The 24,193-nt window shown below is 43.7% G+C and overlaps 1 protein-coding gene across 8 annotated transcripts in view; it reads right to left on the reverse strand.

Annotated features, from left to right (window-relative positions):
* Positions 1–24,193, reverse strand: part of AAK1 (AP2 associated kinase 1) — a 170,747-nt gene that overhangs the window by 140,118 nt on the left and 6,436 nt on the right. The gene's annotated exons all lie outside the window — the stretch shown is intronic.

The raw sequence follows: 24,193 nt of genomic DNA on the forward strand, positions 1-24,193 counted from the left end.
TTTGGGGAGGGGTGGGGAGAATCCAAGTACCTATGAAACTGTGTCACATAATACAATGTAATTAATGAATTAAAAATAATAAATAAAAAAAAGAAATTAAAAAAAAAAGAAATTCTGAATGCTAACAGCTATTCTAGAACATCATGAGGAAGGGGTCATGGGAACCCTCAATTTATAGCCAAGTTAATTGGCAGTACTAGAGGCCTGGGACTTGGAATCTGACTTGAAGTCTCAAGTGGCAACAATCTTGTGGGACTCAGCCATGGATATATGGGTCCTGTAGCTAACTCTAGACAGTGTGAGGATTGAACTGAATTGTAGGACACCCAGCTAGTGTCCAGAGAGCTGGAGAATTTGTTACTGCATGGAAACCCCATATATCTGTGTCACAGATTTTGAGTGGGGGCAATAGTTTTCTTTTAAGTAGCGTCATCAGCTGAGTCAGCTTGGAAGACAAGCAACAAGGAATTTCCTTAATAAACTTTAAAATTATTAAAATGCATACTTGTTTTATTTTTCACCCAAACAGGGAAAGAAAAATAACAAAAGAAAGCAAAGTGCTGGCAAGAAAACAAGCTGAAAACATGGCAACGAAGGAGAGGGAAAAGGAGGAACTAGTGGAACTGACAAGTGAGGTCACAGGCCGGTGGGTCAGGTAGCTATGAGGAGGGGCTGATGAACAGCACCAGCAAAGCTGCTCCAGTCAGGCCGGTAGGGCCACTATAATCCTTCCCTGTAGGGCTGCTCTTTCAAGCTAAGAGCCTCCCTGGTGGGGGGAGGAGGGAAACAAGAGAGGTGTCAGCCTGCTGTAGTCACACCACTCCATAGCACTCTGCTTCCTTCATCACTGTAGTGGGCTGGACAGTGGATCCCCCAAAAGCTATGCCCATGTCCTCACCCAGAAAGCTGTAAAGATGACTATATTTGGGAAAATGTATTGCAAATGTATTCAAGGATGCTGAGATAAAATCATTCTGGTTTATTCTGGTGGACTTTGAATCCAAAGCAAAACACTCAGAAAAGGCACTCAAGGGGAGGCACAGAGAAGACAGGCAGAAGCTAGTCTGCAGTCACCAGTCCAGGAATGGCTGCAGCCACCAGAGGCATGGAACAACTCCTTAGATCCTGCCAAGGGAATGAGGCCCTGGAGACATTTGAACATCAGACTGCTGGCCTTAAGGACTATGAAGATCACTCTCTGCTGTAAGCAACCTCATTTGAGGTCATTTGATACTGGCTGCCCTGGGAAAATACCATCCCACCATGCCTCAAAGGCACATCACAACTCTTCCTTCTGGGGACCCTTCATTTACATAGTCTACCACAGAAATTTCAGTCATGTCTACTGTGGACTATGGCTTCATCTCAGTCCACTTCTCAGGGAGTTCAAAGAAATGTCCAAGGGTCAGAACAGCACAGATTTGTTGGGCACCCAGGCTGCCTCACCTCCCTTGAGTTCAACACAGAGGTTAGGAAGTAGGGTAGGTGATTTTGTGTTTTAATCTAGTCAGGAAGAAATACCACTGGCTCATCTATACTGCCTAAAAGATAAAGGCAACCCATATGGAGAATGTTTCAACAACCAGCCTGGGGAACTTCTAGATGCAGGCTTTCCCCCATTGGACTGTAGGGAACGGTGGCGCCACCCCCACCTCTCCCCACCCCCCAGTTCCTTCCTCTCATTCCCAGCACTCATCTTTGTCTTCACTCATTTCTTCCCATTTCTTTTAAACACGAATTTGCTCTTATATGAAAGGAACCACATTCACACACAAAGTCGACAATGCTGGCAAACTGGCTCCCTCTATTATACTTTCAGCTAAATTCACACCCAAGTCTTGAAACCTTATTGGCAGGAGCTCTAACACCAGCCTTTCCTCTAGGCTCTATGCTCCAGCAGGTGAAGTTAATACCTGCTTTGCCCGACATAACACTTGCAGGGCTTTCAACCACTGCTCTCTGGAGTGGAGGCTCAAAATATATATACTGAACAATCATTCTGTACCAAAGGTGAAATCCTAAAAACATTTTTTAAAAAATAGGATACCATGTGGGAGACCTGGAAGAAGTTCCTGGTTCCCGGCTTCAGATCAGCGCAGCACCGGCCATTGCGGTCACTTGGGGAGTGAATCATCGGACAGATGATCTTCCTCTCTGTCTCTCCTCCTCTCTGTGTATCTGCCTTTGTAATAAAAATAAATAAATCTTTTTAAAAAATAGGATACCACTTCACACCTATGAGAAGGCTATTAAAATAATAACAAGTGTTGGCAAAAATGTGGAAAAGTTAAAATCTTCACACCTTGCGGGAGGAAGTGTATCCAGTTCTTCAAAAAGCTAAACAGAATTACTAAATGACTTGGCAATCCCACTCCTCAATATAAATCCAAAAGACTACAAACAGGTGTGCCAGGCTGGCTGTATGGTATAATAGGTAAAGTCACAGTGAGAAATGCAAGTTTCCTATATGGGCACCAAATCCTGTTCCAATTCTAATCCAGCTGCCTGTTCATGGCCAGGGAAAGCGGCAGAGTATGGCCTGAGTGCTTGGTCCCCTGCACATACATGGGAGACCTGGAAGGAATTCTTGGCTCTCAGTTTCAGTCGGGCTCAACCCCTAGCTTTACAGCCTTTTTGGAGTAAACCAGTGGATAGACGATCTCTTTCTCCATAATTGTGCTTTTCATATAAATAAAATTTTTTTTAAAAAGATGCTCAAACAAAAATTTACAAATATTCGTAACTGCTTTAGTCACAACAGCCAGAGAGAAAAAACCCCAAATACCAATCACTGGATGAATGGATAAACAAAGCATGGTACAACTTTATAATGCAATAGTACTTATCAAAAAAAAATGAAGTGTCAATATATGCTACAACATGGATGAATCTCAAAAACATTATGCTAACGTATAAGAAGTCAGACATAAAAGACAGTCACATACTGTTATGAGGCTATGTATATAAAATAAACAGAATAGGAGTAAGTATTGTGGCACAATCAGTTAAGTACTGTCTGGGGATGCTCACATGTCCTATCACATGCTTAGAGTTTTACCTTCTCTTTCTTTTTTTTTTTTTTAAGATTTATTTATTTTTATGGGAAGGCCGGATATACACAGAGGAGGAGAGACAGAGAGGAAGATCTTCCGTCCAATAATTCACTCCCCAAGTGACTACAACGGCTGAAGCTGAACCAATCCGAAGCCAGGAGCTCTTCCGCATCTTCCATGCAGGTGCAGGGTCCCAAAGCTTTGGGCCGTCCTCAACTGCTTTCCCAGGCCACAAGCAGGGAGCTGGATGGGAAGCAGGGCCGCCGGGATTAGAACCGGTGCCTATATGCGATCCCGGGCGTGCAAGGCAAGGACTTTAACCGCTACACTATCGTGCTGGGCCCTACCTTCTCTTTCAATCCACCTTCCTGTTAATGCACCTGGGAGGTAACAGGTGATAGCCTCAGCACTTGGGTTCATATCACCCACATGTGAGGCCTGGATAGAGTTTCTAGTTCCTGACCCCACCTATTGCAGACATCCAGACAACGAACCCGCAGATAGATTTCTCTCTCTCTTTCTCTCCCTCTCTGTCACTATGCCTTTTAGATAGACAGATAGCCAGATCTTTGAAATATCCAGAACAGGCAAACCCACAGAGACAGAAAGCAAACTGGCTGGGAAAGGAGGGAATGAGCAAACGCTCAGTGAGTATGGGCTTCCTCTTGGACTAACAAGAATGTTCTGGAACTAGAAGAGGTGGCAGTTGTACAACACAGTTCATGTACTAAATGTGCCTGTGCTAGTAGCTCTAAAATAGTTAATTATGTGACCTTTGTCTCAACTAAAAAAAATAAAAATAAAAAGAAAAAGATGAAAAGAAAAAAGGTGAAATAAACCCAACTTTGCCCTTTAACAACAGAATTCAAAGTGAAGAGCACAACTAAAACAAGCTTTTAATGACTTTTGGTAATCAAAAGGATCTAAGCCAGGATTTCTCACTCAGGTACTACTGATCTTGGATGGGATAACCTGGGTGCTGAAGGACTTTCCTGCACACTGCAGGATTCCAGAAGTACACCTCTCCCAGCTGTGGACCAAGAATTGTCCCAGAGATTGTGAAATACACCCCTGTGGAGACCACTGGTCTACAAAGAAAAAAAGCTCTCCTAGCAATGACCAAGAATTTGCGCTTTTTGTTTTCCTATAACTTGTCAGTCTGCCAGTGTGGCTCACTGTTGCTTGCCAACCCTACCAGACACAAATGACCTGTGTGAATTGGCAACTGATTATACTGTCCTTCTAATCCAAAATTCTCTCAAACCACCTATAAATTCCCGGGACTTGAATCTGCTTATGCTCCTGCCAGTTCACAAATTATCCAGTACCCCCTGTACTGTCTACCATGGCTCCATTAAGCAGCTATAAAACTGAAAAATGTCTTTAAGGTATGAGTAAGAGAAAGCAAATCTACCAGTTTTACAAGTAGAACAGAGCTTCCTTGTCCCTATTATCAACAGTTAAAGAATAACTAATATGCAGACTGTCACCCTACCCCACCCCACACCCAAACAAAATAAAAGATTGAAGACCTCTATCCCTAGGAGATAAAATTGAACTTGCAAGGCTTTCAATTACCTCTAACTCTGGGGAACACAATCAGTCTAGGCCTGATTGATTTGAATTAATGTTTCAAAAAGACACAAGAGGGGAGGTTGCTGTGGGGTACTGGTGAGGCCACTGCTTGGGATGCAGAAATTCTGTATGGGAATGCTTCATGCTTTTGTTCAAGTTTCACCTACACTTTCAATACAGTTTCTTTTAGTGCACACCTTGAGAGGAAACAGGTAATGGCTCAATGAATTGGGCCCCTGGCATCCATGTAAGAGACCTGGATTAAATTCCATGCTCTTGGCTTCAGTCTGCTCCAGCCTCAGCTGCTGTGGGCAACTTACGGGCGTAGGGAGGGAGAGAGTGTGAGAGTGTGAGAGTGTGTGTGTGTGTGTGTGTGTTACACTTGTTGCTCTGCCTTTTAAATAAAACTTTAAAAAAAATGATTCAGTCCTCACTGTATGCAGCTGCTTAGGTTGCATTATACCTAGGTAAGTGTTACACTGCTGGGAGAAAAGCAGCTAATAGTTGGTGGGCATTTTGGACCTGGTTAATGCCAAATTTGTGTTAACTGTATCAGCATAGTTGTGTATTTTTTTTTTAAGTTATGTGGGACGCAGATGCCAGCATGCCAGCAGATGGGATCTGTGGACACAGGCAGGCAGGCAGGGACCCAGGGTGGCACGACACATCACCAAAGGACTGGGCTTGAGGATCTGTGCTCTTGCAGGCGTGGGAGGGAGGATTGCTGAAGGAGAATGTGACAGGTGAGGAGTCACTTCTAGGGCACTTCCACCAACCAGCTTTTTGCATTTGCAGAAATGAGGGGGCTGAAACCAGGTGGTTTGGAGGAGGGAAACTGGAGGATCTTTGGGGGCCAAACCACAAGGGAACCCTGAGCTGGAAGTGTTGGTATCAATCACCATCTACCGACACAAATGAAAGCCGTGGCGGGGGACTGCCTCACAGGGCTCAACCACAGTATCCACCAGTGAGTGTCAGGGCAAGGGGTTGGCCATGACAAGTGTCAAGCTTGGCCGTGATACTAACTAGCACACGAGAGAACCAGGTCTGAGAGCAGATTCTATGGGAAAATTGTGAGCTCACCCCTGTGGGACTGCCATAACCAGCTGGTTTGCTCAAGGGCTGGGAACAATGACGGGCTGAGCTAGGTATGACCTTGGAACTCACCAGCACTCACGAGTACTAGGGAACAGGCTGAAGCACCCACAGGTGCACCCAAGAATTGGGGGTGGGGCAGGTTGGGCCACATTATCCACCAGCACACATACAAAGGCCAACACTGGGGAGTCAGACTATGCTAGGTAAGGGCATAACACCCACTGGCACAGTGGGCCAGGTGGGGGAACTTCGGAACTCCCCTGGTGGGCCATCCTCCCGCTGGTGAGCATGTGAGTCAGCTGGGTGTTGGTCAGGCTGGGGAGGGCTGCTTTACTTGTTGGCAGGTATGTGGGTTGGCTCTGGGGGTGTGGTCCGGGCAAGTCTAGGTGAAACTGCAGCATACTGACACATGCAGGAGCCAGGATGGGGTGCAGGCCATACTGGGCTAGGCTAGGCTATCATACCTACTGGTTTGTATGAAAGCCAGGGATGGCGGCAGACTGGGCAGGGGTAGGCTGCACCATCCACCAGTGAGAGTTGGGACTGGGGGCGGGCCAGGCCAGGCTAGAGCATCTGATGGCAAAGGCCAAACCACGTAATAGGTTTGGACTGGGTTGGAACAACCATTGGCATGCTCAACATCTGTGGCTGGGAGTAGACCTGGGGGGATGGGGGGGAAGGGGACACCCCAGCTGGACTGCTGTTCCCACTAGTGGGTGTGACAGCTGGAAAGGAGCAGTGAACTGGGCTGGACATGGCTGCAGCATCCCTTGGCGTGGGTGTGGACTGGGTCTGGTGTATGCCAGATTAGGCTAGGCTCCAGCACCCATTAGCACTCACAGGAGCCTGGATGGGTGTCAGACAGCCTGGGTAGGTCTCAGTTCTCGCCGAACCATGCAGAGCTGGGTCTGAGATTGGGCCAGGCAGGGCTGAGCTGTAGCACCCAACAATAAGAGCCAGAATGGGTGTGGGCTGATCGGGCAAGGCCACTGTACCTGCTAGGACAGGAGGTGGGCCACATCAGGTTAGGCCAAGAATCCTTTGGTGTGTGCAAGATCTGTGACTGGGAGGTAATCTGATAGCGGAGCCTGGGGAACTGCTTTGTCAGGATGCAGTCCCTACAGGTGAATAAAAGAACCAAGGATGGGAGCAGCCCAGACCAGGCCAGGTTACAGTACCCACCAGCATACGTGTGGGACAGGTGTGGGGCAGGCCAGACTGGGCCAGTTCATAACACCCACTGGCAGATTTGATAACCAGAACAGGGTGCAGGGCAGGCTGAGTTGGACTGTAATACCAGCCATTCACATTAGGGTTAGGACTGGGGGCAGTCCAGGCTGGGATAGACTGCAGCACCCACCAGAATGACTGGGACTGGAGGCAGATTGGGCTGAGCCATGTTGCAACACCTTCTGGTGAGACAGGCCACGTCAGTCTGGGCTGCAGCATCTACTTGCACATGTAAGACCCGGGAGAAGAGGTCAAGCACGGGAGGGGGGCTCTAGGGGCTCCTCTGTTGGGCCACTGCTCCTGCTGGTGGGCATGAGAGCTGGGACTGGGGGCAGATTAAGCTAGCTGGATGGACATGTTGTGGTTCATATCCATTGGTTTGCATATGATATGGGACTGGGGACAGAACTGACTGGGCAACTACAACCACTAGTGTATTTGTAGGCTGATATGGGTGACAGACTGAGCCAGACCCCACACTGGCTGGCACATACAGGAGTCGGGTCTCGGTTTACCTCCGGTGAGGCTTCTTTGGGGAACCCTCAATGGGAACACTGAATTCAGAAGTCTGTGGTCTGATTATGGAGTGCATGTGTCAGAACCGTGTCTCTTTGGTTGTTGAAGCCTGTGTAGCAGATGGTATGCCCAGATGCAGCACATGGGGGACATGACAACCAGTTCGTTGAGGCAGAGGATGTGTAGTACCATGGAGGGCAAAACAAACTGGACGCCGCTTCTAGGCCTTTTGGCTAAGATCAAGTGTAGTGAAACAAATTGGACAGCTTTCCCAACCAAGTTTTGACAAAAAAACATCTGGGCCAGCGGAGACCCTAAAGTGGACTTTATCAGTCAATGGACCTTTGAAGGATTTCCTCAACCTGGGAGCAACAAAATCAACAGCATCTCAGAACTATTGAAACCACTTAAACAGTGCCCTCAGAACATGCTCCACATTGGGGTCCCTGGAATGATATACAGTGGCCATCCCCTACCCCCAGGTACTGATGCAGTTGGGTTACTGGGAGCAGCCCTCTTCCATTCTCTTCCTACTTTCCCCAGATACAGGAAGAAAAAAGGAGATTGGAAACAGTTGTCTCATCCACTCTCCCCCGTTCCTCAACTCTCCCCATCCTAATCCATGGTCCAAATGGGCATTCATCCTTCTAACTATGTAAACATCATCAAAAATGAAATGAATTTTTAAAATTTTAAAAAGATGATTCAAAAGACAGAGAGAAGTGGATTCTCATTTCATTTGAACCTAACCATGCAACCATGGACAAGCCACTTATGATTCTGGAAACAGTTTTCTCCTTTGCAAGATGTGTACATTCAGAGCCAGGATTGGGCTTCAATGTGTTAAACTACTGCAATGCCAGCATACCTATGAACATCGATTCAAGTTCCAGCCATTGGGACCCTGCCACTTACATAGGAGACCTGGAGGTAGTTCCAGGTTCCTAGCTTCAGAGCCCTGGCCATTTCATTGTGGCTATTTGGAGAATGAAACCGTGGAAGGAAAATATTTCCAGCTTTCTCTGTCTCTCTGCCTTTCCAAATAAATAAGATTTATGAGTTAGGCTGTCTGAATCCTAAGTTTAATGCATGAATTCAAAACCTACCTCCTAAGTAACTACTTACTAAGAACATGCAAAAAGATGAGCAGGAAGCTAACCATCCCCTGAAGGGCTCCAAGCTGAACCTGGGTGGATGTCAGTAAGTTAGTACAGCAGCCTGAAACACTAGGAACCAATGCTTCTGAATGAATGACAGTGCGAACATCAGGAACAATTAATCACATGTAAACAGGGAAACATTCCCAGCTGTACCCAATCCCTGCACAAGGATGAAGTGAAGAAATCTGAAGGGATAGGGAAGGCAGGGGCAATACTTAAACTTTTTTTTTTTTTAATCTGAGAGGCAGAGACAGATGGAAGACAAGGACTCCCATAAACTAGCTTACTTCCTAAGTGACCCCAAAGGCCAGGACTGGACTAGGCCAGAGCCTGGAACTAGGAACTCAATCCGAGAGACCACAAACCTAACAATAGCCACAACGGCCTTAAAGTTGCAGGTGAGCCAAATTCCCGACAATAAAACATAAAAGGCAAATTCAAAACCAACTACTGGGGATGCCACCAGAGTGACCACTAAGGGCTTTATCTTCTCAAAGCCAACACCAAAAAGAATAAAGAATGTATGTGTGTGTGTGTGTGTGTGTATATACATATGGATGTACATGTGTATATAAATATATGCATATATAAAAATGTAATACAAGGATATATGTATTTCTAACAATCTAAGTATAAACACAAAAAGTTAATAAAGTTACAATTATAACAAATAATAAAAATACAAGAAGCTTAATAATACAAGGAAACATAAAACTATCAAATAAAACATCACAAGTTATTTACATAACAATTTAGCTTCACAATCTGGCCAACAGAGAGGTCATCCAAATTGCTCCTGCACCAGCCAACACGGCTTGCATCACTAGCCCTCTGGCGCCATATTTTCCGACACCGCAGTGCCTCAGGTTAAGAAGTCAGAATTTTCCTTGTTCTCCGAAGTTCATTCCAGACCACTACTCCTCCACTTTCTTGTAAAACCTTCTACTCCTCTGAGCTCATGCCACCTGGCTACGCTGGAGTCCATTCCACCTTGTCTTTGAGCCTCCACCCACTTACCCAACATTTTCTGAAGTGTCTGGCAGCCTGGCATCCCCCGACAACTGCTGCCACTACCATGGTGGTTTCAAAACCCAGCAGGATGATTTCCTCCTTGCAGTATCCTGCAGCCTCTAAACTGCTTTGCAGTAATGACCTTTGGTCCTTTCAGCCTTCTACATCAATGGTCACATCCTAAGCCTTTTCAACCCAAATCTTAATTATCAGTCTTAGACTTTCTGATACATCCTCCAAGCCTTCTACTCTCTTACACCCTCACCCTGGCCTAATTTGTTCTTCAAATTCATCCAGTCCTCTGTCCTCTGATTCTTCCACTTTCCCTCAATCCCTTAATCAAACTGCTCTGGGAACGGATTTATCTCTCCACTGTGGCGGCATGGCTGACCAACTAGATTGCCACCTTTGGTTCCTCTGCACCCTGACCTCCCATATGACTTGGATCAATGCTACATCTACCTCCTCTGTTACGAACCCCAGGTTCCTGAGTCTTACAGAGAAAAAGCATACCCTTATGGAACACATCACTTTCAATTCAATCTCCACCAAGCTTTGGTCCTAGCTTTGAGTCTGGGTTTTTCACTCTCTCTTCCTCTTTTTTCCCTCTCTCCTTTTGTCTTCTTTCTCTTGGGCACGCTCTCTCTCTCTCTCGCTTACTAATGACAGTCAAGCATTTCCCAATCTCTGCCTATCATATTTCTCCCTCTCAAAGAAATAGTCTGAACATGGCGTTCCGGCCCATCAGCTCATTGTAATTTTTTTTATTTATTTATTTTATTGGAAAGGCAGGTGAACAGGGAAGAGGAGAGACAGTGAGGAAGATTTTCTGTCCGATGATTCATTCCCCAAGTGACCGCGACGGCCGGTGCTGTGCTGATCTGAAGCCAGGAGCCAAGAACTTCTTTCTGGGCCTCCCACGTGGGTGGGGAGTCCCAAGGTTTTGGGCCGTCCTTGACTGCTTTCCCAGGCCACAAGCAGGGAGCTGGATGGGAAGTGGGACCGCAGGAATTAGAACCAGCACCCATATGGGATCCAGGCGCATGCAAGGCGCACTAGGGTACCGTGCTGGACCCTGTTTCTGTTTTTTATAGACTCAAGAAAGCTTCATTTTTAAACTTGGCTTTCTGACTCTGGGTTCAAGCCATAAGCAGCTTCACAATGGTTTTCTACTCCTCAGTAAGGATGGAACACTAATGCTGCCATGGACACAGCACACACAGCTACTAGGGGTCCTGCAGATACTTCCTCATTTAGGCAAACTCAGAAAACTTGTACGTCTCTCAGCACAAACTCCCTAAAGATATCGGTGCTTTTTCTGACTTCTTGGCGTAAAGGTCAACAATTCTAGCTCTGAGAACTTGGGACAGCCTTGTGTCGTTAGAGGTACTGTGAGAGAGGCTCCATCAGCACATCAAATACCGGACCATCTGAGCATCTCTGGACACCATCCCAGAAGAGCTACTCCAACATCTGCACTCTAAAAGGGCCCAGGCCTGCAAGAGCCCACAGTCCTCCTTACTCTCCCCTCATCCCCAGAGACTTGTCTGTCTTCCTTAAGGACTTTCCTACTGATTATCTTTTCAGTGTTGCTGACTCTTCAACTCTATCCTCAGCTTACTGCTCTTCTGACTCTTAACTGTCATTTTCTTTTTCATGTTTAATTTTAAAAAAAAAAAAAAAACTTACCACTTTTATTTGAAAAGGAAGACAGATTTTACATTTGCCAGTCTGCTTCCCTAATGCCTGCAACAGTGAGGGCTAGGCCAAGCGAAAACAAGGAGCCTGGATCTCGGTCTGCGATGTGGGTGGCAGGGACCCAAGCATCTGAGCCATTACTTGCTGCCTCCTGGGGCGCTCACAGCAAGAGGCTAGATTTGACAGCAAGTATCCCTGCTTAGATGGCTTCAAATAAAACAGTTTCACAACACCTAACTTCCTACATACTAAAAGTGATTTGCCCAAGTTCCCCAAGGCATACACTTCACCCACTTTCACTGTGGTGCACCTCCCAGGGTGTGGGCAACACCACAGCCCTGGGTATCAACTCAGTGCTTCCTGTACTTCTCTAACGTACATGTACTAGAAATACTTCCATTAAATATGCATGGTGTTAGAAACTGTTACTTGATCTATGTTGGTATGCTCTGACTTCAGGTATAATGGAGACTGGAGTGGGAGGAATAAGAATAATTTTGAGAGTTCCCACAGACATCCTGCTGAGTCCTCAGTCAACTCCAAGAATCAGGAGATGCAATAAATTGCTATTGGTGTAGGGTATGAGGTTTTGGGGTGGCTTGCTACATAGCAACTGATAACTCAAACACGCAAAAACTCATCCCAGGCAACAATGAACTTGATATCCTCCCTCATTCACCTCCTTTCCAACTTAACTCCTCTCCCAGGATGAGCACTTGATTAGTGCTACTCCATCTCACGCACCCAGATGCACACACACAAAAAAATTGCAATCACTCCACACCTCTCCCTTACTAATGATATCCAACCAAGCACCAAATCCTAATGATGCCATAACCTCCTGGACATTCCTCTAAGGCACACACCTCTGTTCTTGTCTCTACTCTGCACACAACCTCTCACAGTCTTTCACCCGCATGATGGCAACAACCTCCAAAATGTGCTGCATCTACACCTAGCTCCCTCAGGTAATCCTCTCCAAAATATCCCTGCCTTTTCAGTGGTGCCATGTCAAAAACTTCTAAAAACCTGAAAATCTAATTGGCTCCCATGTTGCTCACAAATATCCGACTCAGAGGCTTTCTGCAACCTGGGCCCTACCTTTCTCCTCTGGCCTGCTCAAGTGTGACTCATGAGAAAAATCTAGAAGGAAAAGTCTGATACACTTGATTTTGAACAAGTTTGTGACCCAGCATGGTACCCTAGTGGCTAAAGTCCTTGCCTCGCACACACCAGGATCCCATATGGGCGCCGGTTCTAATTCCCGCAGCCCTGCTTCCCATCCAGCTCCCTGCTTGGGGCCTGAGAAAGAAATTGAGGACGGCCCAAAGCCTTGGGACTCTGCACCCACATGGGAGGCCCAGAAGTAGCTCCAGGCTCCTGGCTGCTGTGGCCACTTTGGGAATGAATCAGTGGACAGATGTTCTTCCTCTCTGTCTCTCTTGCTCTCTATAAATCTTAATTTCCAATAAAAATGAATAAATCTTTAAAAAATAAAATAAACTCTTGTTTTTTTAAAAAAAAGTTCAGAATATCTACAAAAAAAAAAACACCTCACCACAAACAAAAAGTTAGGAACCTATACGGAATTTGTAACATGTGTAACAAAGGAGTATAATCTTAAATATGTAAAAAACTTCCACAACTAATTAAGATGAGTATCTTAACATGAACATGAGTAAAACAACATTAAAAGTTTGCTACAGAATCAATACAAAACAGAGAGGAGAGAATAAGAGGGAAGTGGGGAGGGAGGAGATCCAATCTCATAAACAAGGTGTACACACTCTTTCTGGCTGCTAGTTTGCAATTTGGATCAAAAAGCTAAAATATGAATATCTTTTGATACAATCAATTCATGACCAGAAATTTATTCTAACAAAATAATAGAACAGCATTCCAAAGGCTTAAAAGAATATTCACTGCAACTGTTCTTTATAGCAACAAAATAACCTAGATATTTAGTAACAGATTAGTTTAAAAAAACACAAAAGGCATGCAAACAATGAACTAATGTCCATGATGCACACCTACAGCACAGAGAAATGAGACAAAATGCTGAATAAGTAAGCAAGTTACAGAGGGCACTGCAATCTGTATGCTTATTATTACAAAACTCTGAGTTCGTAAGCTTTGAAGAGTGCAGACAAAATTTTTAAAATGATCACCTTTAGGATTATGGTAATATTTCTCCTTTTGTCTGGCTTATCTTCTAATCATGCTATTATCACTATAGGTTAATTTAAAATGAAAAATATTTGAAGCTTCTTGACTGACTTCTTCTGTATCAACCAAAGATCATACAGTAGCCATGTGCCACATGATGACATTTCAGTCAACGACAGACTACATATGTGGCAGTTGTCCCATAAGATCATACTGTCTAGCGACAATTTAGTTGTCTTAGTCTTTCTAAGTATATTTCATGAGGTTTTCACAACAGAATCTCCTGACGATGCCTTTCTCAGAGCGTATCCCCGTGGCTAAGCAATCCATGACTATATATGGAATTAGCATTCATTTATTGTTTCAAGTCTTTCAGCCCCCCAACACTAAATACCATCTGAGCTTCAGCAGCAGACCCTTTATTGAGATATAAACACATCCAGTACTGAACAATGAGTTATAATCTGGGAAACCCTTTCTCTGATTCCAGTGAATAGAAATTTAAAAACTGAAACAGCATTCTAACTGAGCCCAGAACACTGCTTTATAACCAAGGTGTAGAAAAGATACTGAAGAGGGCAGGTTGGAAGACAATAAGGCAAGGAACAGAAATCCAAAAGGAAAGCATAAATAGAAAGCTAAGTCCCTAGACTTTAATACCCAACTTTTCAAATGAATAAAAACATTTAATTAACAACAGATACCAATTGGTAATCTGCTATTTCTCAGTACTCTACTTCTCTAGGACATGAGACATAAAAAATTAGTTTCCTTTCCCAACAAGAGCTATGAAATGCACGCCCATCAGCCGTGTTTTAATCACTGACAAACCCTTCACACTCTAAGAGCTTTGACAGTGTTGCACACGGTTCTAACAAGCTTAGTCATCCAGTGTCCAAGTCTAGAGCAGATTAAAAGCAGCAAATTAGAGGAGTGGTGCAGTTTAGGAAGTTATCTAGACTGCAGCAAGAAGCGACAGCAGATAGTCTCCTAAGCAAGGAACCAGAAAACCTATAAAATGCAAACAGGAAATTCAAAACAGGACAGCAAATCAGGGCCATTTCATTCAGGTGCAAACTGTTCTATTCACATCAAGCAAACATCCTACAGATCTGTAATAAAACAGCTAACATTCACAAATGCATTTTAGAAACAGAAGAGCTACTTGGACCTGGTGGCCAGAGTTAGGAAGCAATCTGCCCAGGTACAAGGACACGGGGGTCGTGACATGCGTTCAGTCAGGAGTACTTTCCTCCTATAGGATGCTGCCTCCCAAGATTCACCCCAGCTTTCTCTCAACCCCCAACACCTAATTATTTTAACCCTAAACTGGGAAATATAAGAAGGGAATGAGGCAGAAAAAAAAGGAATAGAACCATTCACCTCCACTAATGATGACACCTCCCAGAATGGTCAAGATTAACTGTCTCAGGAATGCTGCCTTAGCCCCAGATGCACAAGTCTAACAGTTCAATCTCTCAACCCCACCTTCCCTCTGAAAGTTTTCAACAGGGATGACAGAATTGTATATGTCTGAATTATAAGAGATCTTCTAGCTTATGTTGAGATATCTTTGTTTTATATAAGAGGCAAGTTTAGAAAGAGGAAATGATGATGATCTAGCTCCTTGACCTAACCCAACTGTTGCTCTGTATTATACTATAACACAACCCTAGTAGGATTTCAATGCAGCCTACGACATCATAGCACGTTAAAAATCACCCCAGAACTACTGAGTGGAAAGACAATCATTTAACCCATTTTATATTTATTTTAAAACAATGATTTCAAGAGAGATATCCCACCTTCCAAGACAGTTTCCGTTTCTTTTTTCTAGTGAATTCTCTTTACTGATCAGAGCTTACCTTTCAACAACGTCACACAGCTCACCAGGGGAGCCAGCAGTCAGGATCTGCTACTGATGCCAGTTTCCACTGCTGAACCCAGTGGGAGCAGACAGAAGTAAATGCCTATACATGTTCTCAAAGCAACACACACTGAGCACTTGTGGGTGCCACCTTTCTAGCCTCATTTCATAACATTACTGCCAAGGTCATACCTATCAGTCTTTCAAAAAATCTTATCGCAGGGACTGGCACTATGGTATGATGTGTGAAACTGCTGCCATTAGCACCAGCATCCCATACGGGTGCTGTTTTAACTCCCAGTCACACCACTTCCCTTCCAACTCCCTTCTAATGACATGGGAAAGCAGTGGAAGATAGTCCAAGTGCATGGGCTCCTGTGTGCTAGGAGACCCAGATGAAGTTCCTGGCTCCTGGTTTTGGCCTGACCCAGCCCCAGCACCTGCCACCATTTGGGGAGTGAACCAGCAGGTATAAGATCTCTCCCTTTCTCTCTATGTAACTCTGTCTTTCAAATAAATAAAATAAGTGCTTACAAGAAAAAAACAAAGCTTTTGTCGAAGGTGATCACCTCATGCCTTCACCACTTCCCAACCCCTTAAAAGTCTACAATGTGCCTTTTCAGAGAGCGTACTCCAATCTCTAGCTTCTTTGAAGTTCCCTCCTTTATTGACCCATCAACACAACTTTCAAATATTTGTTCCCTGTGACCACTTTCACCACCCACATACTATTCTAATTTACTGCAGGCCAATATCCATTATAAAATAGAAAATGAATCCATTCCTTGATTAAAGATAAAGTCTAGTAATATATGGAATGAGGTATCTTTTACATTTAATCTGTCTTTTACAGCACAGCATTTACATAGTTCTAGAGCTTCTTCATATAACTAAAATATGTGTATCTTATACTTCTTTTTTTGAGTAATAGTTTTGGCCATCATGGTTTCACTCAACCAATAAAGAAATTCATGTGCCTTTCCTGAAAAAAGGTCTGCTTTGCCTTAGATTTTATTCTTCAACTTTACTTATACCACAGACGACTCAAAAGTCCTTCTCATTGTAATAATCTACATACAAACCTACTGCATTATTGAACACAAATAAGGAGGCCTGTGTGTCTCAAATCTGACTGTCTCTCCTGCGTGTCCAGTGAGTTTAAATTAATACTGATTTATTGCAATAACCATCCAGTCATTCTCCAGTAACCACAATTATATTGTTCAAGTTTAAGAGTGCTGAACTGGATACAAAATACACCTAAGACCCACACCCTGCTCCTCACTCCTCCTCAGAAACTAATAATTTAACTCTGGAAAGTAGATGCAAATTAAATAAAAAATAATTTGTATCCACAGGCCCACACAGTCAACAGAGCCAGGAAGAGCAGCAGGTATCTGGAGGCAATTGTAAATACTGAGGTCAAGTAAGATAAAGGTTAGGTACCATGAAGGTGGATGGGTGGGAGGAGGAGGGGATGGTATGCCAGTTACAGGGAACGATGTGAGTATCCCTGAATTAAACTGCATGGCACAAAGGGGAGAAGGAAGGCACAGGCTTGGGAAGAAGCAGAAAATCAGGTGTTAGCCCACATGAACATGAACTGAAGAGCCAGTTGAGGCCAAGCCTTGAGTTCAGCCTACAAAAACTGCCAACTTAGTAAGTTAGAAAATTTTCCTAACACTTTAATGGCTTTTAAGAAGAGAAGAAGGGCAGGGTTGAGGAGGAATAGGAAGAATAGAGGGTATGAGGAGATTAAATTATCTTCTCCTTCTCCCTTTTTCCTCATCTGGGAGTTTGTAGAAATTAACATATGTGTGCTTCTGTGTGTGTATCTCCCCCAAACCTCCAGTTCCATCAGGTTATACACACAGCAAAACATTCTGATAAAAATTTTTGTACCCAAATACTACTTGCAATTTAAAGGATGTTAACGAACAAAATGTCAGCTACTATAACGTTATACGCTTTGTCTATACAAGGATTACTTACTTCTTTAATCCTTACAACAACTCACATTTTTGCACTTAATAAATGAAAAGACCAGATCTCAGCAAATTGCCAAACATCACAAGGACAAGCGCAGGATTCAAGCCTATCTCCCATTGCTGTGCTTTTTTTTTTTTTAAGATTTATTTATTTTTATTGCAAAGTCAGATAAACAGAGAGCAGGAGAGACAGAGAGGAAGATCCTCCATCCGATGATTCACTCCCCATGCCGGAGCTGAGCTGACCCAAAGCCAGGAGCCTGGAGACTTATCCAGGTCTCCCATGAGGGTGCAGGGTCCCAAGGCTTTAGGCCATCCTCAACTGCCTTCCCAGGCCACAGCAGGGAGCTGGATGGGAAGCAGGGTTGCAGGGATTAGAACCGGTGCCCACATGGGATCCCGGCACGCGCCAGGCCCTATTGCCATGCTTTTAAACCATACACATGTGGCATCCCTTCATATCTTCTAAGAAGATCCATACAGCACCCCTGTATTCCAGGGCCGAGATGAGACAGTACTGACTGGGGATCGCATCTCCCCAATCTTGACTGAGTTATACCACGTCAAGTCAAGATCTTTCCATACTCAAGGAGTTTGACAGAATTATTTCTTCTAATGCTCCCTCTATAACCTCCCCACCAAGATTCTCTGGCTTCTGAAAACACTAGAGGAAAGTCTAAGAAACAGGGTTTGGCTTGCCCCCAGGGAAAATCGAACAAGTCTAGCATCAGTTAAAGAACCAGCACTTCCTGATCCAAAAAGACACACTGACCAGGAAAAATGAGCCACCAAGAGAATGGCAGGAGACCACAGGGATTGGAATGGACAGCATTACATCTGTAATGCTGCTCAGGCCTCAAGCTTCCAGGAAGGGCCCAACCCACTCCCTCCTCCTGTCCCCACAGGTAATAACGTCACCATTTTGTTCTCAGGTTCACACTCAGTACAAAAAAGACAACCATCTTCCGGGTCCAGTACAACTACAAGCATCCTTGGAAACAGGTACGAAACAACTTGTGTTGCATTTATACTGCTTCCTCCAGGATTCAAGTCCCACGTGAAAGGCATCATTATTTAAGGCCAGTATAATTACAACTAATAATTTAGCTTCAAGGTTATGCTTACTTGGTGTGCTACTATAATAATATACAGACGCTATAGTTCTTTGGTCCAATGGCCGCTCAGATTTTCAGAAATCTTAAATAAAAAAGCTCTTTGGCACTGCCACTCGCTGTCTACCAAGGTAAACTCAGAGCCCAACAAGAAAACTGACTGAGCTCAAGTTCATTCAACCACAGCTGACCTCAAATGAAGCTCCAAGTTTTTACTTTCAACTTTGAACTGCAGGGACTTGCCCTCTGCCAAGGAAAAGTCTCACTCAAAAGGACTCTCCTTTTGTGCAATTATATATGATTCAACAGAAGAACTGGGATTATTCAAAGTATCTGTAATAGATCTGATAAGTTAATAATAACATAAAAATAATGGAGGAAGAAAGGTAAAAATGGCTGCCAATGCTGTGGCTTAACAAGTAAAGTTGCCACCTGTGGTATGGACATCCCATATGGCTACCTGGCTTTGGCCTAGTCCAGCCCCACTTGTTGCAGCCACTTGGGGAGTGAACCAGTAAATGGCAGGTCTCTGTCTCTTTGTGTGTCTCTGTCTCTCCCTCTTTTCTGTAACTCTGTCTTTCAAATAAACCTTTTTTAAAAAGATTTCATATGCTAATAATTCTTACTCCTGAGTGATTCAAATTCACCTAGAATAGAAAAGCTTATTTGGTGTGAGCATAAACACAGAATTCCTTTTATTTATTTAAACAATTTTGTTCCTCAAAGCAACCGCACTACTACAATTTTACTAAGACCAGAACATCTGCAAACACGCTAAACCAGCCGAGTCCCCTCAAACAGCTGATTCTTCCCTGACCCACAGTGACATTTATCAATGTCAGAAGACATTTTCCCTATCACCACAGGGTAGCTATGTGAAAACTCCTATCTAGCAGATATAAGCCAAAAGTAATGCTAACCATCCTACAGAGTACAAGACATCTAGAACAATCCATCCCAAAATGTCAGCAGTGACAAAGCTGTACAACATAAAGCGCTGACCACTGAGAGAGAAAAGAGAAGCTGGGATGGCTTGTAGGGGCCTAATTTGCTGTGTTAACTGCAGGCAAATCATTTAAGTTTAAGATAACTTTCTTAGAATCAATGAATTAACAATCTTTCTGAATCTACTACAGTTATCAAAAAGAAATCTTTACCAATCATTTTCCGCATCGAATAATCACTTACAGAAACACACTAGCAAAGAATACACTAGCAAAGAAGGTAGAATGGGATTACAACACTGCTCTATCAATTACACAATATGAGCTCTTATTTTAAAAAAAAGTATTTTGAAAGAGTTACACAGACAGCAGGAAAGACAGAGATCTTCCATCTGTTACTTCACTCCTCAAATGCCTACAACAGCCAACAGTCGGCCAGTCTGAAACCAAGTGCTTCCTCCAGGTCTTCATGTGCGTAGAGGGGCCCAAATACTTGCACCATCAGCCACTGCTCTCCTAAATCGTTTGCAGGGAATTGGACTGGAAATGTAGTACCTAAGACATGAACCAGTGCTTATATGGGATACCAGCATCACAGCCATGCTTAACCCAACTGCCACAATGCTGGATCCTCAATAGGGACCTTCAGCTTTAAAACATTTTTCCCCAAATTCCTCTGAGTGCTACAGTATGAATGTTTCAGAGTGAATCCTAGTCACTGAGGAGATGGTATTAGAAGGTGTGAGTGAGATTAATGGCCTTTTTAAAATAAAAGAGGCCCCAGAGAATGCCTCGCCCATTCCACCAGTTCAGGACACTGAAAAACTGACAGGATGTAAGCCAGAAGAGGGCACGCACTAGAACCAGACATCATCTTGGATGTTGCAGCCCCAGAACTATGGGGAGGGGGCGGGGAGGAATATCTATGCTGTTTATCAGCTACCCAGTTCATGACATTCTGTTATAGCAACCCAATCGGACTAAGACACTGGACACTCCCAAACTGTTTCAGAGATATCTCCACAGGGATGCCACAGGGCTCAGCTGGTATTAAAGAGTAAGGTTGATATTGTGGCACAGCAGGTAAAGCCACCCCCTGCAATGTGTGCATCCATATGGGTATTGGTGTGAGTCCCAGCTGCCTCACTTCTCATCCAGCTCCCTCTTCATGTGCCTGTGAAAGCAGTAGAAAATAGCCCAAGTACCTGGGCTACTGAACCCACATGAGAGATTCAGGAAATGCTCCTGGCTTCTGGCTTTGAACCAGCCCAGTTCTGGCCATTGCAGTCATTTGGGGAATGAATCAGCAGATGAAAGATCTCTCTCTGTCTCTCCTCTTTCACTCTGTAACTCTGCCTTTCAAATACATTCATCCATCTATCCATACATACATACATATAAAAGGAAGAATTTTCAGGAAGAATCTTGCCCTTATAGCTAAGGGCTTTGACCTCAACTTCTCACCACTACATCTGGTCAATGTGGCTTTAGAGAAGTCATTGAACCTGTGTCAGCCACTGCTTCCTCTTCTGCACAGCTGGAGTAATAACTACCCTTCCTATCTCCCTAGGGAGGCTGTCACCACAAAATGAGAAGACACTGCCATATCTTACTGTGTGTAGGAGGTAGCTCTCTCTATCCACGGAGAGTCAGCCAGGTTTCCTGAGCATCTTGGCAGTTCTCAGCTAGGTCCGCCATGCTATGGCAAGCAGAGGAGTCAGGGAAGACTCAGCTCCTGTCCTCCTAGTTGGCGCATGATCAGTATACAGTACATGAACTTTGACAGTTATCTGCTGTGACACCAGGCTGTGCTGCAGAGTCTCTCAATTCCAGAGGCGATGGAGGACAGATAAATCAGAAATGAAACAGCTATGAGGGGTTTCATGAATACAATGACAGACTGCTCTTCACTAACAGCCTGCTCTATGAAACCCCTCCTTTGAGCAATATTAATTTTTAGGGAACGTTTCTAATTTAGCATGTTTGTGTACATTTCAGTCTTTTAAAATTAAAGTACATATCACAATATTTTATGAGGAACAAAAAGTGGTTAAAAACTGACCCAGACCAATGGTCTTCAAACAGTGGCATGGGGACAATCATCTGGGGTATAGGAAGAAATATAAGAATCACTATTTATATTTCTTCTAATATTGAAAATATAAGATTTTTAGAATAAAAAGGCAACCAATACAATGGGAGAACTATTTCAAATCATTTATGTGATAAGGGCTAAATATCCAAAATACACAGAGAGCTACTAAAACCTGGTAATAATAACAAAAACAACCTAACTCAAAAAAGGGCAAAGCGGTTAAATACTCATAGCTTCATTAAAGCTATATAAATGATTAATAAACACATGCAAATAAGCTCAACATGAGTCCTTAGGGAAGTGCAAAACAAAATTTCCCTGCAATATTATCTTACATTATTAGGACAGCTACTACTACAAACCAGAAGAGAACAAGGGTTCCAGATACCAGAGGACCTGAAGCCCTTGCACATTGCTGGTGGGAATGCAAAATCAGCAGTTACTGCAGAAAACAAGATGGCAGGACCTCAAAAAACTAACAGCAGCATTACCATAGGATCAAGCAACTCCATTTCTGAGTTTATATACTCAAAAGAATTGAGTGGAGGGTCTTAAAGAGATATTTGCATATCCATATTCAAAGCAGCATTATTCACAACAGCCAAGAAGTAGAGCCTACCCCAGGGCCCATCTATAAGTAAATGGATAAGCAAAATGTGGCAGGTACTTACATTGGATTGTTACTGAACTAAAAGGAAGAAAATTCTCTGACATGTGCTTCAATGAGGATATCATGGTTAAGTGGAACAAGCCAGTCACAAAAAGACAAAACACTGTGATTCCCCTTATGTGAGGTTCTTGGTCAAAATCACAAGATGAAAAATGAAGTGGCTGCCAGCTGCTACAGGGAGGGTCTTAGTGGTGAGTTACTGGTTAAAGTAGTTTTAGCATTACAAGATGAATAGAGTTAGATGGATAGAGTTAATGGGTGCATCATAAACATATTTAGTATCACTGAACTGTACACTTAAATACAACTAAGTTGGTAAATTTTATGTGTGTTTTGCCACACTAAGAAATCCAGAAGAAATAAGACATTCCCGTTGTTGTATAATATATGGCCCAACACAAGCGCTCCCACTCAGTCCATATGTCAGGAAAGAGTCTTCCAAGAGTGCGATCTTTTCAGCACACCAAGTTATAAACACTGCAGGTCATGTGTCCTTAGTTAAAGGAATTTGTTGGTTACATTATTTTAAATTAATTAACCTTCATAAGACAAACAAGAGGCTTAGAGTCGTGTAAAAAAGAAAAAAGCCCTTCAGATTAAGGATAATGCAAGCATAAATGAGCAAAAGAAGCCAGTGCTGTCATTTGTATTCCTAGTATAGTCTTCATCAGTCACATTACAACACAGATCACAATCTGGTAAGACATGACAAGAGGTTCACCAAAATCCTGTGAAGATTATTTAAAATACAGATACGCATCCACTCCCACTCATAATGAACCTCACTCTGTACTTTTAACACCAGCCAATGGCAGCAGGCCACAAATGTAATTCAGAAACACACGAGGACACATATATGAAGAGATTGTGTGCTTTTTCAACTGATGGTGCAATTCTACCTCAACATTCTGAGAGCACTGCTTTAAACCAAGACTTCCCAAAAGAACATTTTGCTGAGATGAAACATTCTTACCTGTGCTAAAAGAATAGCCTCATGTGGCTATAAAGCAGCTTGTATGTAACTAATACATCTGAAGAATTAAGTTGCTATTTTTATTTCATTGTAGATCATTTAAATGTAAATAACTATGTGCGTCTAGTGGCTACTCCAGGGGACACCCCCAGTCCTAGGCGACCAGAAGATGACTGCTATCTGAACATATTCAGCTCTTGAGAAAGCAGTGCACTTCCTTGCTTTTGTGTCTTTGGCCATGTTACTGTCTTCTCCCAGAATGTTCTCCTGATCTTGCCCATCTAGAAACAAGGTCTCCACTTAAAAAAAAAAAAAAAATTAAGATTTATTTTATTTTTATTGGAAAGTCATGTTTATACAGAGAAGGAGAGACAGAAAGATCTTCCTTCCTCTGGTTCACTAGTTGAGCCTATCTGAAGCCAGGAAAACCCAAGGAGATTCTTCTGGGTCTCCCTCACTGGTGCAGGGTCCCAAGGCTTTGGGTCATCCTCGACTGCTTTCTCAGGCCACAAGCAGGGAGCTGGATGGGAAGTGGAGCAGCTGGGATACAAACAAGCACCCATATGGGATCCAGGCACCTGCAAGGTGAGGACTTTAATCACTAGACTACCGTGCCAGGTTCACAAGTTCTCCATTTTGAAAACCCATCTGAAAGGTCAGCTTCCTTTAGCTTTTCTGACTACTTCCCACCCTACAAAATAAAGTTCCCCTCAGGTCTGTCCCATAGTCTATGACATCCCTCGGTTCCAGCACTTCCAGCTCCTGACTCTGGCACACAGCACATACTCAGTGACACCTACTGAATCAGGCAGCAGGTGATCCAACCAACCTTGAGTTCCCAACTCACAATGCAGTGCTTCTCCCTCCACACCAAAGCCCAGCCCAGGGTGGGGAGGGGGAACAGGCTGGAGGCAAAACTTTGCTACCTCACAGTGCTGGAGGCTACTTTTATAGACAATGCTGCTTCTATTATAATTTCTCATCTCTTCCAGACACACACGTCACAGTTCTCTCTCTTCACTCAGGAGACAGTCATT

The sequence above is a fragment of the Ochotona princeps genome, chromosome 8, assembly GCF_030435755.1.
Source record: "Ochotona princeps isolate mOchPri1 chromosome 8, mOchPri1.hap1, whole genome shotgun sequence".
NCBI classification, from domain to species: Eukaryota; Metazoa; Chordata; class Mammalia; order Lagomorpha; family Ochotonidae; genus Ochotona; species Ochotona princeps.